At 41.2% G+C, this 17,477-nt stretch overlaps 1 protein-coding gene across 1 annotated transcript in view; it reads right to left on the bottom strand.

The window, feature by feature from the left end:
• LOC149311734 (sodium- and chloride-dependent GABA transporter 2-like) overlaps window positions 1–15,992 on the bottom strand; it is a 61,481-nt gene extending 45,489 nt beyond the window's left edge. The window contains exon 1 of the mRNA XM_089527801.1: window positions 13,114–15,992. The gene's annotated coding sequence lies outside the window, so the exon portion shown is untranslated. The remainder of the gene's footprint in view (window positions 1–13,113) is intronic.
• Window positions 15,993–17,477: the final 1,485 nt, after the last annotated feature.

The following is a 17,477-nucleotide window of genomic DNA, read 5'->3' as shown; positions in this document are numbered from 1 at the left end:
AAAATGAATAAAACAGTGTGGTTTGTTAATATACTATGAGCCTTTAATACAAGCAAATCACAGCAGTCATTGGGGTAGCACATGTGATAGAATTAGTGACCATATCAAACCATTCATCCACATGATTTTAGCCCACTCCAGATGACTGAAAATGGTGGCAGGGCCATGCCATTGATCCCATCCGCAAGGTTGCATGGATCCTTGATTCTACATGACAATTGATGTCTGGGGTAATGAACACAGCCTTCCATGGGACCTGGAATACTAACTGTACAGCTAGAATGTCAGGCATGCAGTGCTCCTTGGCTCAAACACATAGTTCTGACATATGGACATTAGTACCAGGAATCCAGACAGTCCAGTGACTGATAAATCATAATCTTCCTCAGGAGTCCCCTCACACATTTAACATGATGAGAGTGATTTGCATCAGCGCATTGCAGTCTGGTAATGTAGTGGGCATAGCTCAGTTACAGTATGCTTGGCTAACCATTGGTGATGTACTTGCAATCCAGTGAGAAGTATGAAAGGAAAGGAACATGTTGTTAAAATATAGACTGGAGAATTCTGACAGCACTGGGATTTCCTCCCCACAGAGCCTGGAATTAATTCATTAAATTAATCCCTTTCCCATAATTTGTTAAGCAACCACCATCATCACCCACAAAGTTTCACATTCCAATGGACATTCTCACACAGAGACTGCTATATAGGTCTGTCCCTGTGCTTTCCACCCCACCAAATGCATCTGAGAAAGTAGGCTCAAGTCCACAAAACCTCATTCTACCGATTTCTTTCAGTTAGGAGATTATTGCACTCCCTTTCCTCCCAGCCTCAGGATGGGCTGAAGCTTTTGAAAACTTTTTTAAAACAGGTCTATTTGCACACCTCCGGGCCCAGTCCGGAGGCATCGCGTATCTGATCTTGGCATCCCATACCTAACCTGTACTTCTCCAGCACTTTTTGAAAGAACGTGAAAGTCCCATTCTTTCTAAAAGTGCTGGAGAAGTATGGGCCGGGTATGCGATGCCTCCAGACTGGGCATAGAGGTGTGCAAAAACACCTGTTTTTAAAAAGTTTTCAAAGGTTTCAGCCCATGCTGAAGATGGGAGGAAAAGCAGTACAATAATCTCCTTAGTCTCAACAGTGCTGCAATGGTCCCTTGGCATACTGATTTTCCAGACTAACACAACTATGTCTTTGAGTTTAATGTCAATTTTTCCAAATATCTTAACTGCTCAGCAACATTAGCTATTTCAATAAAGATTATAATATCACATTATTTTAATGTGCCACTTTTATGCAATAATTCAAAAATATAGCCATGTTAGCATGTACAATAGTATGTAGAGAGATCTTGTAGCACCTTTGAGACGAACGAAAGAAAGAAGTTGAATGCATGAGCTTTTGTAGACTTAAGTATACTTCCTCAGATGCATTTGGACTATTATGGGATATTTGGGGTGTCAGACATTTTGAACTATGTTTAGTAATTTTAATGTAATTTCAATAATTTTAATTTTTAATTCAACAATAGTACATCACTAGCATATTACTGCTGATTAGCACAGTAAGCTAATTGTGTAAGATACACTGCTTTAAGAAAATATACTGATGCCAACTAATTAATTTTCAAAATAATATTAAAATGTTACTTTAGCACTAATGGTTTCAAGATTTCCCATTAGTTGTGTGTTCCAAGTTACCATTGAGTTTAAAGAGGCTTACTCTGAGGTAATTCAGTATAAAGTTGTTGTTAATCATCTTCAAGTTGATCCCAACTCATGGCAACCCTGTGGATGAGACACGTACAAGACTTCCTATCCTCCACTGCTCTGCTTAGGTCTTATAAATTCATACCTGTGACCTCCTTAATAGAGTCCATCCATCTAACATGTGGCTTTCCTCTCTTTCTACATCCCTTTACCTTCCCTAACATTATTGTCTTTTCTAATAATTCATGCCTTCTCATGACATGGCCAAAGTATGACAGCCTCAATTTAATCATCTTAGGCCCGATTTACACAGGACTTTGCGCCACCCCGTCACATGCTGGGGTTGGCCGAGGATGCACCGTCCATTTTGGCCTCACCCCTAGTAGGTGACTGGGGTGTCAAAATGGCGGTGCCCTGTATACACAGGCGCCGCCATTTTGACACAACAGATACTTAGCGTCCACACATCCCAGCGCCTTTGTGATGCCACAAGTGCTCCATTGGCGCCTTGCAGCATCACAAAGGCGCCACAAGAAGAACCCACTTTTTGCGCGTTCTCTTTGTTCCGCGACGGAGCCACGCGGTTTGTCCGCTGCGGCTCCCTCACGGAGCAAACCAGGGCGGCAGGAGACCTCCCTTTTTGGGCAGTCTGTATCCCGCCTTAGCTTCCAGAAAGAGTTCAGGCTTGATCTGTTCAAGGGCCCATTTGTTTGTCTTTTTGGCTGTCCATGGAATCCTCAGCCCTGTTCTCCAGCTCCACATCTCAAAAGATTTTCTTATCCGCTTTCTTCACTAGCCAACTCCCATAGGGAATACCATGGCTTCTATGATTCTAACTTTCATACTTAGTTGTATATCTTTACCCTTTAGAATCTTTTCTAGTTCTTTCATAACGGCCCTCCTCATTCCCAGTCTTTTTTTTTCTGATTTCCTGACTGCAGTCCCTGTTCTGATATATCAAATTACATTACATTAAAATTACATTGCATTAAAAAAAATAACCTATGTTGAAAATTGTCTCTTTGTTTTTTCTGTTGGATCTTCCAAAGTGTCCAGTGCAGAAAGAAGACACTCTAGCTGCTGTTTCACCTGCTGAGCCTTAGAGAAGCCTTCAGAAGGAAGGAACTACAGGGGAGTGAGCCAATCTGGCTGATATCAGATAGAGAGGAAGACATCTGGTTCAGTGTGAGGTAACTGGTTAACATACTGAAAATGTCCCTGGTATGACAAGAGCATGATGCACTGGGAAAAAGAACAGAGTCATATGATAATTTAAAGCATGGGTGAGAATCGTAGTGCTTGTGAGAGGTCCAGTGAAGCACTTTGAACACTCTCACACTGATTCCTCAACCACCATCACCCAAAGAAAGTAGCCAGAAAACAGTTGAAAGTACACTGCAAAATGGTTTTCTTATTTCAGCAGGTCCATACCCCAAAACAGCAGCAACAACACAAAACATGCACACAGGCCTAAATGCAACCAGGAGTGCTGGGATGTCACTCCTAGTTGATCCAAATGGCAGCCATGGTATCATCATGCACCCTTCTTGCCTCCAAAGCATGCCCGTCTTAACAAATTTTTTATGACAGAAGCTTTCCTGGAATACAGTCCACTTAATCAGGATCCAAAAGAATTGCTTTGTTAACAGAACTGCTTGTTGTTGTTGTTGTTGTTGTTATGTACCTTCAAGACATTTCCATCTTATGGTGACCCTATTGCAGGTTTTTCATGGCAAGAATTTTTCAGGGGGGAGTTACCTTCTCCTTCCTCTGAGGCTGTAAGAATATGACTTGTTAAGGATCACCCAGTGGGTTTTCCATGTTGAAGCAGGGATTCAAACCAGCTATACCACATGGTCAGTCAAACCAGTAGGAAGACTCCATGGAGCAGTCAAGATGCAGGCAGGAAATTCCCCATTGTACCAGAGGTTCAGCTGCTGGTACAATGTTAGATTTAGGCCAGTAGGGTCACAAAGTACTGACAATGGCAATTACATTATTAACTTGCACAAAACTATTGCTGTTGATATCAAGAACATTCTGGCACTAGACAAGCCAGTCAATACATGTAATATGATAAGAAACTCTTATCTCCATGCAGGCCTATATACATACAATGGGCCCTTGATATCTCCTGAGGTTTGGTTCCAGGACTCCCCATGGATACCAAACTCCATGGAGACTCAGGTCCCATGAAATACAATGGCATAGTCAAATGGTGTCCCTTATATAAAATGACAAAATCAAGGTTTGTTGTTTGGAATACACACACACACACACACACACACACTGGAGTATTTTCAGTTGTGGATACTTAAATCCATGGATAAGGAGGGCCAACTGTATATTGATTTGCTTTGTTAAGACAGGTTACCAGCAATGGCTTTGTGAATGGCTAGTATTAAGAACATAATTGCCACTTTCCTCTTTTAATATCCCTCTGATTTCACTCTCCCTAAACCCACCTCCAGCCATAATATGCTGTACCAATATTTTAAGTTTGAAGATGGTGGTGGATTGCTGTACTGTAGTTAAAAAATCATTGTACAATAAAAGCTAAATTGACAAGGGGAGAAATAGCAAAGATAACTTTGTAGAAATATGGAATCTATATCTCAGGTTTTGGACTTAACAATGCATCAAGGCCACCATCAACTCAGAGAATATTTTGGTTCATTTTTTTAAAAAAATCTCAAGGCTATTTTATATACAGACTGCCATGATGCTAGATAATAGTTATATAAATTACTGTTAATGTTACGAAACTAATTAATAAACAATTGAAATTTGATTATAACACTTTATGCATTATGACATGATAAATTTGTTACTCTTTAAGTTGCACAGGACTCTTCCTTGGCCTAAACTCTCCAGAGAAAATGTAAAAAAACTGCCCAAACAAGAAATGAGATGAAGCGGCAACAGAGGCTTGAAACAGAACAATTTATACTTTTTGAATACTGCCATTCCTACGGTAATTGCTATTTATATTTGGTTAGATTTTACTATCATGCAGAATCTTTAGGATTTTTTTAAAAAATGTCATTACAAATTATTGTTGATAAAATACTGAAGTGCTAAAATTAGGTTCTGAAACATGTTGATACAGGCAGAATGCTATAAAAATAATCGATAAGCATTTAAGCATACGGCTGTTTTTGTTTGCCTGTTTTGAGCTGCCTGGCACATGATTTCCTATGAGATAAGGCAGCTTATAAATTAAAGTCCAATCTAATTTCACAGACTTTGTTCCCCCTGTCTGTAGGGGTGAGGCACACTGTGAAATAGAAGCAAACACATTGTTAGGTCACAGAGTTGGTTTTCCTAGCCTTTTTGCTTACCACTGGCAGGTATGTCACCCATAACATAAACCAGTATAACAAAAGTTTAGGCCTCACTCCACTCCAGTCTGTCAGGATAAGAAATGCTACTGCCTGATGCAAAGGGCAAGAAAACTACCTCTCCTGTTCCATGACCAGATGTTGACTGAACTAGGGACTGAACCTCACTGGTGTACTGGATAGACTGTGTGACACACAGCTCTGTCCCCTGCATGAAAGAAAAAAGCCAGGGACTCAGGAGGAACAGCAAGGGGAGAAAGGCTGCCACTGATGACCTCCAGCGTCTACCACCTTAAGCAGCTGCCTCACTCTACCTAATGGTAGGCAGGCAGAGACAGAAATGGGATGCAGCCTGGATGTGTATTCAAATATATAACTTGATTGCACAGTCCCATCAATATTCTCTCCCAGCTAACTGTCCAAGTTCTTCTTCATGGCTAGGTGAAGGGCACATACACACACACACTGGTGTTGAACTGCAGTTCCCAGCATACCTTACCATTAGCTATGCTGACTAGGGCTGATGGAAGCTGTGGTCCACCAACATCTGAAGGAGTGCACTGTGTCCCTCCTTGCTCTGCTGGTTTGAGTCAGGAAGGGTCATCCTGACATGTTCTCTTGTCCCCTGAAAACCCACTCCTTGTAAAAAGCTTTGCATCCCTTCACAAATGGGCACACTCGTATAGGGTGAAAACAGCAATGTAATATGACTCTGCTTTTAAATTCACTGCACTAACCAAGCAGCGCCACAATAAAATCCTTCACTGGCAAGGATTCATTTTGGTTATGACAAATAGCTACAAATATTGACCGACAGGAAAAACAGTCCCCAAATTGCCTTCTGCATAATAATCTAGCTAGCTAGAGCAGGAATTTAACTCAAAGGCTGCATCAGCTCCAGGCAAGCACAGCAGAGGGTTCATGGCAGCAGTGTGTGGAGCCATCTCCAGTGGACAGAGCAACCACCAGAACTTTGAAATAATACATAACTAGTTCCTCTTTGGTAATATTGGGGGGGGGGGGGGGCAGAGAGAAATATGTATTGTATTACTAATATATAAGTCTAAAATTTTAGTTTAAAAATTGACCCTGGGTGAACTTATCCTTGAACAGTAAGTTGGACTCTATAGCTTCCGGGGGAACCTTCCAACTCTGTGACTATGGAATTAAACATGAATCATCTATTAGAGGAGGACTGACAATAATGTATCTTTTGAAATATTATGAAGCATTTTAGTTAACACAGATGATGAAGTTTGTTAAATCAGGTAAATCAATGTAAGTACTGTACTTTAAGTCTTATTTAAAAAAATGAACCATCCCCTTCTGTGTGTAGAGCTTAGTGCATGCCAGGAGTACCTAAAGGAGGGACTGTCACCTCTACTTTCTCTGCCATGGTGCCACTTCTGACCTTTTTGAAAATGGCAGCAGTGGCAGCTCTTTGGTGCTTCCCCTCAAAGGAGTACCAAGGACAACGTGGTTTTGATGGATTTGAATAAGACATTTGTGTATGTTTGTCAGCGTTTCTGGGCTAAAATCAGGCCCCTTTTTATCACATTGAAGTGAAAAGCTACGATTACTGCTAATGCAGTTACCATTTTCTTTACTTTGCCTTTTCATCCTTTTTGACATGTGTGTTTTCTTAGACCCCACCCCTCAGCGCCTCATGCCTGGTCACCTCCCTGACACATTACACAGCCACCATTTACCAAATGTCCCTCCATAACCATCCAGCCTTTAGGATGAGCACAGTGGCGCAGTGGTTAAATGCCTGTACTGCAGCCATTCACTTGAAACCACAAGGTTGCAAGTTCAAGACCAGCAAAAGGGCCCAAGCTTGACTCAGGCTTGCATCCTTCCGAGGTCGCTAAAATGAGTACCCAGATTGTTGGGGGCAAATTGGCTTACCTGCTAATTAGCTTACTTGCTGTTCACCGCTATGATCTTTGGAATAGCGGTATATAAATAAAACAAATTATTATTATTATTAATTAAACATTGGCGTCTCTGGGAGTATGGACCACACCGGGTGACATCCCAGAGGAGGGTGACACCCAGTTGGGCCCTTATCTCCCTTGAATGCAGAAGGGCTGAACACATGCCAATCCCATTTGCTCTATTGTAGGGCTTTCTCCCTGAGGAGGAAGCCCAGAGAAGGAGGGGTGATGTGCACCCCTTCAGCCTCCTCCTGCTGTCTCATTTGCCTGGACTGCCCTGGGCAAGTGGCCAGGTGAGGGGGGGATTCAGTAGTTGGGGAGGGGGCAACTGAGCAACCAGTGGGGAGAGGTGCAGATGAGCAACTCACCACTCACTCTCACTGATGCCACTGGTTATGTCTGTGGGAATTTTGTAAGTTCTCTGACATTGTTTTCCTTGGCTTCATCCTTTGCATCCTTTGTTACATGCCCTTAGGTTTTACCCTCTACTTATCCATGGGTCATGTCAAAATACATACTTTTGCTTTCAAAATCTGCCCTCAACTTATAGCAATAGCAAATACATTTCTATACCAGTTATCAGTGCATTAAGCACTCCCTAAGCAGTTTACAATGTGTAAGCTAATTGCCCCAACAAGCTGGGCAGTCATTTTAGTGACCTCAGAAGGACACAAGCCTGAGTTGAGCTTGAGCCCTTGGTGGGTACTGAACTTGCAACCTTGTGGTTTGTGAGTGAGAGGCTGCAGTACAGGCATTTAACCACTGCACCTTATGCATAGGATCAACTTATAGTTGAGTATGCTGTTGCTGTTGTGTGCTTACAAGTTGCTTCCAACTTATGGTAGCCCTAAGGTGAACCTATCACAGAGTTTTCTTTGTAAGTTCAGAGTGGGCCTGCCATTGCCATTGCCATTGCCATCCTCTGAGGCTGAGAGAGTGCAACTTGCCTAGGGTCACCCAATGGATTTCATGTCTGAGTGGGGATTCAAACCTGGTCTCCAGAATCATAGTCCAATGCTTAAATCACTACAACACACTGGCTCTCACCAGTTGAATATTAACAGTATATAAAAATGGATTAGCACTGATGCAGATGTAAGAGTAAGGGCAAAGGTAACTGGTAGCCAGTAGTAAAGGAACTATTTGCAGGGTGTAGAGCCTATTTTGAATTCACCAATTTGCATAGATCCCTTAATATTCAAACTAAAATCCAGATTTACTTTTCCACTGATCTGGATGCTAGTCACCACCACATTAGATTACTGTTAGGGGAGTTGCCAACAAATTATTTATTTTGTGTTTTTAGACACACATCACTCTGTCATTCCATTGGCAGTTTATTGGCTTTCCATGTTGCAGGGAGCCTTTTCCTTTCATTACAAGACAGCAAATTGTAGTTTCCACTCATCAGAACTGACAGGAGATAACTGAACTGTAGCATGAAAAGGGGGCCTGGGAGGCAGATGGGTTGGCTAGATAAAGAAGCTGTCCTAAGGCTTAAATCACAATATCAACATAATATTCACATTACACAGGCCTTTAAAAATGTATGTTGGTTTTGTAGGAATTTGACAATGACCTCAAATTTGCTCCATCATGTACAGTTTTTCCTCAACTTGCTTGGATGTTTCTATGATGTAATATGTGACTAAATGAAATTATCCTGCAAAGAATTATCCTGCAAAGAGTAGGAAAGGAATTAAAGTCTTCTAATAGACTTTCAAAACACTTGTAATTCACTGACATGAAACACATAAAAAGCACTGAAAGAAATTGCATTGAAGCATCAGCATCCACACTTAATCAAAGCTGAATAACAAATGAATTATAAAAATATCAAATTTGTGAAAGAAGTGTGTGATACATTTTTATTGTGCATTTCCAAATTCAGCACTCAAAAATACATTAAAATTAGCTACAATGTTGAGAAAAGCATTTTCATCACAGGTGTTCATTATCAATGTTGAGCTCCCAAGGTTAAAATAATTTAAGACTTTAAAAAAGAACCAAAGATAGTCATGCCTAGAGCAGATTCACTGAAATAAATGGAATTTAATTAAGAGACATAGGCATGTTAATCTGGAAAATCACCACACAAAGGGGTGTTATTGTACCTTTGAGCCTAACTGAAAGAAAGAAGCTAGTAGCCTGAGCTTTCCTAAACTTGAGCCCACTTCCTGAGATGCAAGAGATGCATGAGGCTCACGTCTATGAAAGCTCCTGCTACCAGATTCTTTCTTTCAGTTATCCTCAAAGGTGCTACACCACCCAATGGTTCTGTGATGTATGATGGGATAGTATTATTATTATTATTATTATTATTATTATTATTATTATTATTATTATTATTATTATTGCAGACATCTTGGCTTCATCGGTGAGAAAATCACAGTACTCTGAATGAGATAAACACCACTATCACTCTTTTCCTTAAACACACTGCCGTAGTACAGGGGTTAGCAGAGCTTGGGAGGAAATAATTTTAAAAAGAGTTACTTACCATTATAGCAGGGGTAGGCAACCTTTTTGAGCTGGGGGCCAGGTTGCTGTCCCTCAGACAACTGGGGGGCCGAAGCCAAAAAATAAATAATTAAATAATTTTTTTTAAAAAATTAAATAAATAAAGAAACCAGGACAAATGTGGGACAAAATTTTCAAATGGAGGACACTTTTTTTAAAAAAATAAAGGACACGCAAAAAAAATTGCTGATTTTTTAAAAAATGTTAATATAAATGCATGTTTCTGAGGCTTCTATAGACAATTGCCCCCCTTGCCCACCGCTTGCGCCCCTTGCCTGCTGCTTGCCTCCCCTTGCCCGCCTCCTCCTGATAGGCCAAAGGCCCTATGCCCTAACGCGAGAGGCCAAAGGCTCCGGCGGCAATCGGCGGCAGGACCGGGCTGGGGCCGGTCCCAAGGCCTTGCCGGGCTGCATCTGGCCCGCGGGCCGCAGGTTGCCTACCCCTGCATTATAGTAACAGGGGCATGTAGTTTTTAAAAGTAACTCTTTACTTCCCATTTCTCAAAAGTAATCAGAATTGTTCTCTTTTTAATAAGGCACTTGAACATGTGCAAGTCCTCCTCTATAATGAAGCCCCAAACACAAAACCCTAAATCCACTTTACAAAGGGTTATACTACAGAAGAACTGAAGTTATTCCATGTTAAGTTACAAGTGCGGTTTCATTGTGCCTTCATTATTTGCAGAAAAAGCAAATATCATAATTAATGGGTTATTTTTAACCAGTTTGTTCCAAATCCTTGATGTTACCTATATCCAAGATCAAAGGTTCTCAAACCACAGTCAACAGATCACTGGAAACTTGAAAAAAAAGTAGCAAAACATTGAAGAACATGAGTTCTTAGCACTACAGCTGATCTCTGGCATCGGGGGGGGGGGGGGGGAATCAAGGCCATGTTGAACTGGGATGGATTATCAAACAGGCTGAAAATGCCTTGGCATGAAGCTCATGATTTACATGGTAAACTCCATGAGCACTTTCAGCAGTTTGGCATTGTTTTTGTTTTGTGCTTTCAAGTCATTTATGACTTACGGCAATGCTATCATGGGGTTTTCTGGGGCTGGGAGTGTGTGACTTGATTAAGATGGGCTTCCATGGCTGAGAGTGGAATCAAAGCATGGTCTCCAGTGTCACAGTCAAACTATTATAGCACACTAGTATAGGAGCTGTGGTTTCCATAGTGTTGTATAGTAGCATTGACAATGCCACTGGCATGCGTGTGTGGTTTGCCTTCATGTTTTTTCTGATTTATTGTAACCCTAAGGTTAATCTGTCATAGGGTTTTCTTGGTAAGATTTGTTTGGAGGAGATTTGCCATTGTCTTTCTCTGGGGCTGTGAGCACAAGACTTGCCCAGGGTCACCCAGTGGGTTTCATGGCTGAGCTGGGAATTGAATCTTGGTCTCCAGAGTCATAGTCCAACACTCCAACCTCTATGCCACGCTGGCTGAAGAAAAATGTTAGTTAAATGAGTTAGATATGCACCTTCAATTTGTAGGTCAAGAAAATTCTTTAAGTGGGATGCTGATTGCCTCCCTGCCTTCAATGGATTCCCTATAGTCAGCAAGAAACAAGAAACTTCAGAATCCAGGCAAGTGAAATTCAAGAGATCTGGCTAATCCTGCAGTATAGAATAGGACCCAGAATCTACTCCAATAATGTACTCTCTCTTCAGAAGACGTATCATGATAAGACTACTAGAAATTAAAACCAGTGTTTTAGATTAGGTTCCTCTACCTTTTGTTCACTAAGGGTTGTTTGACTCTAACTCCTATCAAACCTCAGTGAATATGGTCAATAGATGGGGATGGTTAGTGTATAGTTCAAAGTATCTGGAGCAAAGGCTGCCTTGTATGCATTGTTAATGACCATGATAATGGAAAAACACAGTCAACCCTAAGAAACTATCCATAGCAGAAAATATCAGAGAGAGCACAGCATCACCTGCCCCTGTACTACAATTGGTTTTTGATGGCTATTTACAGACAGCTTTAACAGAAACCAACCAACCAACCGTCTTAACAGACAGGTGTGTCATTTGCCTTATATCAAATTTTGGTATAAGGCAAATGACACACCTGTCTGTTAAGACTGTTGGTGGGTTGGTTTCTATTAAAGGAGGAAGGGAAATGAGATTATTATCAGCACTAGGGAATGAGGGAAATGATTTTACTACTAAAGGGATCGAGTGTCTGCATTGCGCACAAGCGGTAGAGGCTAGGTGTATAGGATGTGAAACAGTCAACTTTGTTCTTCCTCTTTGCATTTGAGGGAGGAAAGTGGGTAGAAATAATAATAATAATAATAATAATAATAATAATAAATAGAATTTATTTATACCCCGCCCAATCACTAGGAATCCGGGCGGCTTACAAAAATAAAATGATGATGTGAATTTTTATGCAAAGGGATCTTGCAGCACCTTTGAAACCATGTGAAAGAAGTTACAGCATAAGCTTATTTTTATATAAGTCAAAAGGGAATGGGGGAAGATGAACTGGTGGGCACTGTAAGTCTGTAGGATTAAAGAACCACCAAACACAGGCAGGGCTGGTTCAGGTAGTTTAATATAATGGCAGGTGTCAGGTGGAATACTCCAAGGCTAATAGAAGATGCAAGGGTGGGGAATGTTTGGCTGTCCAATGTTTTGGACTACAGCTCCCACAATCCCTTAGGACTGGCCATGCTAGCAGAAGCATCTGGGAGCTGAAATCTAAAATGGAAGGCCGAATCTCTCCCCTCCACAGCTTTTGGACATGAAGGCTGGTAGGCAAAATAGCCATGTTCAACTGAGCACTCACTGAAACATCATGCCTTGGCAGCTGACAGTGCTGTCCAATCATGCTGTTGTTTCTAAAATTTAACCAGACACTAAATGATACAATCAGCAAACTATTGCATGTAATTTCTCAAGATCTTTTTTAAAATGCATCTACTTTTGGAGGATTAAACACCATGGTTTATATACTTTTTTCAGACATAAAATGTTGAACAGATTTATGCTGTTCATGTGTCTATTGAAGATCCCTTTAAAAGCTCTCCTGATCATAGGATGTTCATTGCATCATATGTGGCACACATGCTGCCTTTCTTCCCTGCTATCTTTGATAGCAGCTGGTGATCTAGATTACACCTCCATAGATGCCTACCCACCACTTTCCAAACAGCCTTTTCTATGTGTGTCTGAAGGGATGTGCGTCTTTTGTGTCTTCCTCCATCAGAGAAAATGCTCAGGTCAAGGGCACTGACACAACTCAGGTAAAGATTGTCAGCCTCATCAATGCAAAATCCTTTGACTCATTGATTCTTGCAGTCAATCACCAGTCTGCTTATAAAGAAACATATCAATATTCTAATTCTAACACAAATAAGTTGCACACTTCATACTATTTTGGAAACTGAGCACAAATGCATGACCAGAAGAAATATGAAACCCATGTGTTTTTTTTTAAAAATGGGGGAAGTAGTCCAAGAGAGAGAGCAATAGATATGCACAAAATATTGTTACCAAAGAAATGTTACCCCTCCACACACATACTGGGTCAATTCACAATTACAAAAAGGAAGGCAGCAGAGGACAAACTACAAAACTAAGTTGTTACCTTAAGAAATGAGCTGTCAGGTCTCTGGTTAACAGGGAAAACGTGAAAGCAATAGTAAAAAGGTGCTGGCTATTTAAAGAGTGGAAGAAAAAACCAATTCTGCAATGGTGTAATTCTAGACTTTGCCCAACCCACATTCCTTCCTCCACCCCCCAGGGCTGTACAATAAACTACACACGACTTCTGATAATCCTTACTAAAGGAGTCTTCTGCTGCCCCACAACTTCCAACCCCCTTGCCTTTCACCATCTGTGCAGCAGTGCATACACATGTACACTCTCCACGCACACACACCCCTCCACTGACTGCGTTTAGTCTGACAGTGGTCAATTTCCCCCCGGCTTCCTACTTTACTTCCTTGACAGCCATGAACATTGAAAACTGTACCACAGTGCCATTACCAAATCTTACAATGTGAAATTATTAAACAATGTTCAGAGGGCAGAGCCACCTACCTGTCTCAAAAATCTAGCTCTATCCAATGACACTGATGTTCACATGTTGAATCTATTGGGGTAAAGGCAGTTGCAGGGGGAAATAGAAGGGCCATCTCCACAGCTTCAGAGACCCAAGAACAGAAGGGGAAAAAGCTCCCCAATATTAATATTTTCTGGCCTTACCTATATTTTCGATAATATTGTAACATTTGTTCTATACTGCAACATATTGCCACATTTTTGGCTATAGATTGGATAGAAAGAGAGATATAAATAGTGTGCGTAGAAAGGGTGGGAGACCAAGGAAAAGTCATAGCTCAAAAATGCATCATACACATGCTTCCCTTGCCTTTTACCAGCTTGACTGCCATTCCCTCTCCTCCCATCCATCACATCTTCTCGACACCTACAACATAATATGGGCAACACTTCCACTATGTGATATTTCTTTTTCATCTATCACTTCATGTGGTTGCACACCCATGATTATAAAAATAACATCTAGAAGTTACTTACATGCTGCACATGGTTAAAGTAGCAACCCTAGGGTAATTTTAGCTATGCCTTAGCCATTGAAAAGGCATTCTGTTGTTTGTAAGAAGTTACTTCCAACCTTTGCTCCTGAGAGAAGCGGGGAGAGCTCATGTTCTGGGTGCCAGCCAGCCTGGAACAAGAACCTTGCCAAGTTTAATGGGGTTGGTTATAGCATGAAGTGAGGGAGGACACTTTCCTCCATCTTCCTGCAATCTTTCCTTACCTGCTATATGCCATTAAAATATTTAGGGTTGGCACTATGCACTGGCTCCAAATCAGGGTGTTTTAGCATTGTGTAGTAAAAGAGAGAAAGTTTCAGGAGTGTAGAAAAAAGAGGGTGGAGAGAGAGTAGCCTTGCTCTCTCTTCTTCTGGGACTTCCCACTATACCCAGGGCCATACCAATGGGCTATATCAATGTGTTTGACGGCAACTCCCAACATTCCCCACCACTGGGTTGCTAGTACAGCTTCTAGGCGATGTAGTCAAACTACATCCAGAAGACTACAAATTGTCCACTCCTGTCCTATCACATAGAAAAGGAAGGTTTTCAAACCTCACAGTACTCTTTTTCTGGTTTCAATAGGATTTGTTATGGATTTCAGCAGACTCACATTTCATTTCAGCTTCAGGGAAAGCTAACTTCAAGGCCATGAGCCAAATTCAGTCCACCAGACCTCCTGTGGGGCCTTCCTGGAAGATTCTGACCCATCAAAGAGAAAAGCTCTCTCTTGAGCCCACCAGCTCAAAAAATACCACTCAAGCAAGTGGCTCAGCCTGTTTCATTTCACCCTTGATTTCTTGATGAACGAAGCACAGGGCACAGCAAAACCTACTCTCCCCACCAAGATGCCAACTGGACCAGCACTCCTCAAACTGGTACCTTGGTCCTCATCACTTCATGTAGGCTTTTCCCCCAATCAGGCAAGGAAGAAGCAAAGTTGTTTAATGCTTGTAACTACAACCTAGAGCACCTTTCTCTACATTAAAAAAGGGAAGAGAGATATGCTGATACAGGGGTTGACTAAGCCACTTAGGACAGCATTCAGCCCACAAGGCCAATATAGTTTCCCAAACCTTCCTTACTAAACAAAACACAAACAAACAAAAACTCTGATGTACTGAAACTTTCATTGTTCCGAGAAACTTACCATTCCTTTCTTCTGGTTTTGTTCAATCTTTCCCCCCGTTTCATTTAGGAGATAGTATACTTGTCCACGAACGAGAGTGGTGTAGTGCTTTCAGTGTTGGACTATGACTCTGGAGACCAGGGCTCAACTGCCTGCTCAGCCACTGAAACCCATTGGGTAACACTGGGTAAGTCACACCCTCTCAACCCCAGAAAAACCCATGATAGGTTCATCTTAGGGTCACCATAAATCAGAAATGACTTGAAGGTATGCAACAATATTTTTCCATGTATGGTGCATTGAAATCTTCAGAAAACATACCCCCTGGTATTTATTTAACTTCCAATTTGATAAAGGCACAATACTTACCAAAGTGATGCTTGGTGCTAAAGGGAATTATAATATCAACTAGATACACTAGTTATCGCATATACTTGACTGTAAGTCAACCTCATGTATAAACTGAGGGCAAGTTTTGGGACCAAAATTATGGATTTTGCTATAACCCGTGGATAAGTCAAGGGTAAAACAAGGGGCATATAGCAAAAGAACTAAAGGATGAAGCAAAGCAAAACAATGTCAAAGAACTTACAAAATTCCAGCAGACATAACTCGTTGAGCTCACTCTTAAGGCTGGATGGATGAGAGAGTAGAGGGGGTCAGTGTGTCTAGGACAGATTATACTCTTTTCACCAGGGGATGGTTCCTTCTTTTAAGTAAGAATTCAGATACAGTACTTATATTGATCCATGGATAAGTCGACTCAGGTTTTTGGGATCAGTTTTTTGACCTACATTTCTAAACTTATACATGAGTATATACAGTACTATTGAAATTGTGGTGGAATAAATTTTGCATGTACAGTTATGACATCAACCTTTGGGTGTATGGTGCTGATTTTAAACAAAACCTGTGTCACTTTTAAACCTGTTTGTCATTGTTGCTGTTAGCTGCCCTCATGTCAATCTTGGATCACACTGAGTTCGTGGATGAGACAATTCCAAAACCCCATCCTCCACTCTCTGCTTAGTTCTTGTAAATTCAGGCCCATGACCTTCCTGATTAAATCTATTCATCTGGCATATATCTTCCTTTCTCCTGCCTTCCACTTTTCCTAGCATTATTGTCTTTTCCAATTTCACACCTTCTCATGATATGGCTAAAGGACAACATCCTCAATTTCAACATCTTGGCTTCCAGGGAGATTTCAGGCTTGATCTCTTCAAGGACCCATTTGCTTGTCTTTTTGGCTGTCTAGTCTTCTTTAATCTATTTGTTGTTGTTCTCAGCCTCAACTCATAGTGACCTTATGAATGAGACATCTTCAGTACCCTTTATCCTCTACCTCTCTGCTCAAGTCTTGTAGGCTCCAGTCCATGGTCTTCCTAATTGAGTCTATCGACCTGACATGAGGTCTTCCTCTCTTTCTATGGCTCTCTGCCTTCCTCAGCGTCATTGCTTTTTTTCTAATGAGTTGTCCCTTCTCATGAACAGTTTCAAATTGTGCCTTGTGAGAAACAAACAACCATCCTGAATTCCCTTCATTTTTAGTATTCCTGGCCATGGGATCACCCCCAGTACTTCTCTAAGTTTACTGAAATCAGCTCTCCTAAAGTCTAGAATGCGTGTCTGACTATGCCTGGCTTCTCCTTCCGATTGTATAACAAACTCCAAGAGAATATGATCACTCCCACCTAAGAATCTGACGACTTGCACCCCATTAACCAGGTCAGCCCTGTTGGTTAGGATCAGATCCAAAATAGCTGATCCCCTTGTTGCCTCTTCCACTTTTTGGACAATGAAATTGTCTTCCAGGCAAGAGAGGAAGGCTGAGTTTAACTTCCAGCAAGTATCAGAATGGTTGAAGTCACCCATCACTACTAGATCTCTCCTTTCAGAGTGTGTGGGGTCATCTGTTCTAGAAAGGCATAATCCAATTCCTCAATTTGACTTGGGGGTCTGTAGTAGACTCCCACAATAACATCCCTGTTGTTTCCCTCCCCTTTTATTTTTATCCAGATGCTCTCTACCTGCCTTCCAGGATATAAGTCCTGGATCTCTTCACAGGTGTAAATATCCTTGAGATATAATGCTATTCTTCCTTCTTTCCTGTTTGGCTTGAGAAGGTTATACCCCTCTATTTCTACATTCCAATTATGAGACTCATTCCACCAGTTTCAGAGATGCCTATTATATTATATTTGCTCTGTTGTGCTAGGAGTTCAAGTTCATCTTGTTTATTTCCCATGTTCTGTGCAGTAGTAT

This window comes from Sceloporus occidentalis, unplaced genomic scaffold, assembly GCF_023333645.1.
Source record: "Sceloporus occidentalis isolate IW3139 unplaced genomic scaffold, rSceOcc1.0.p SCAF_5, whole genome shotgun sequence".
Lineage (NCBI taxonomy): Eukaryota > Metazoa > Chordata > Lepidosauria > Squamata > Phrynosomatidae > Sceloporus > Sceloporus occidentalis.
Note: the sequence above shows the minus strand (reverse complement) of the source record. Positions and strands in the feature narration are given on the sequence as shown.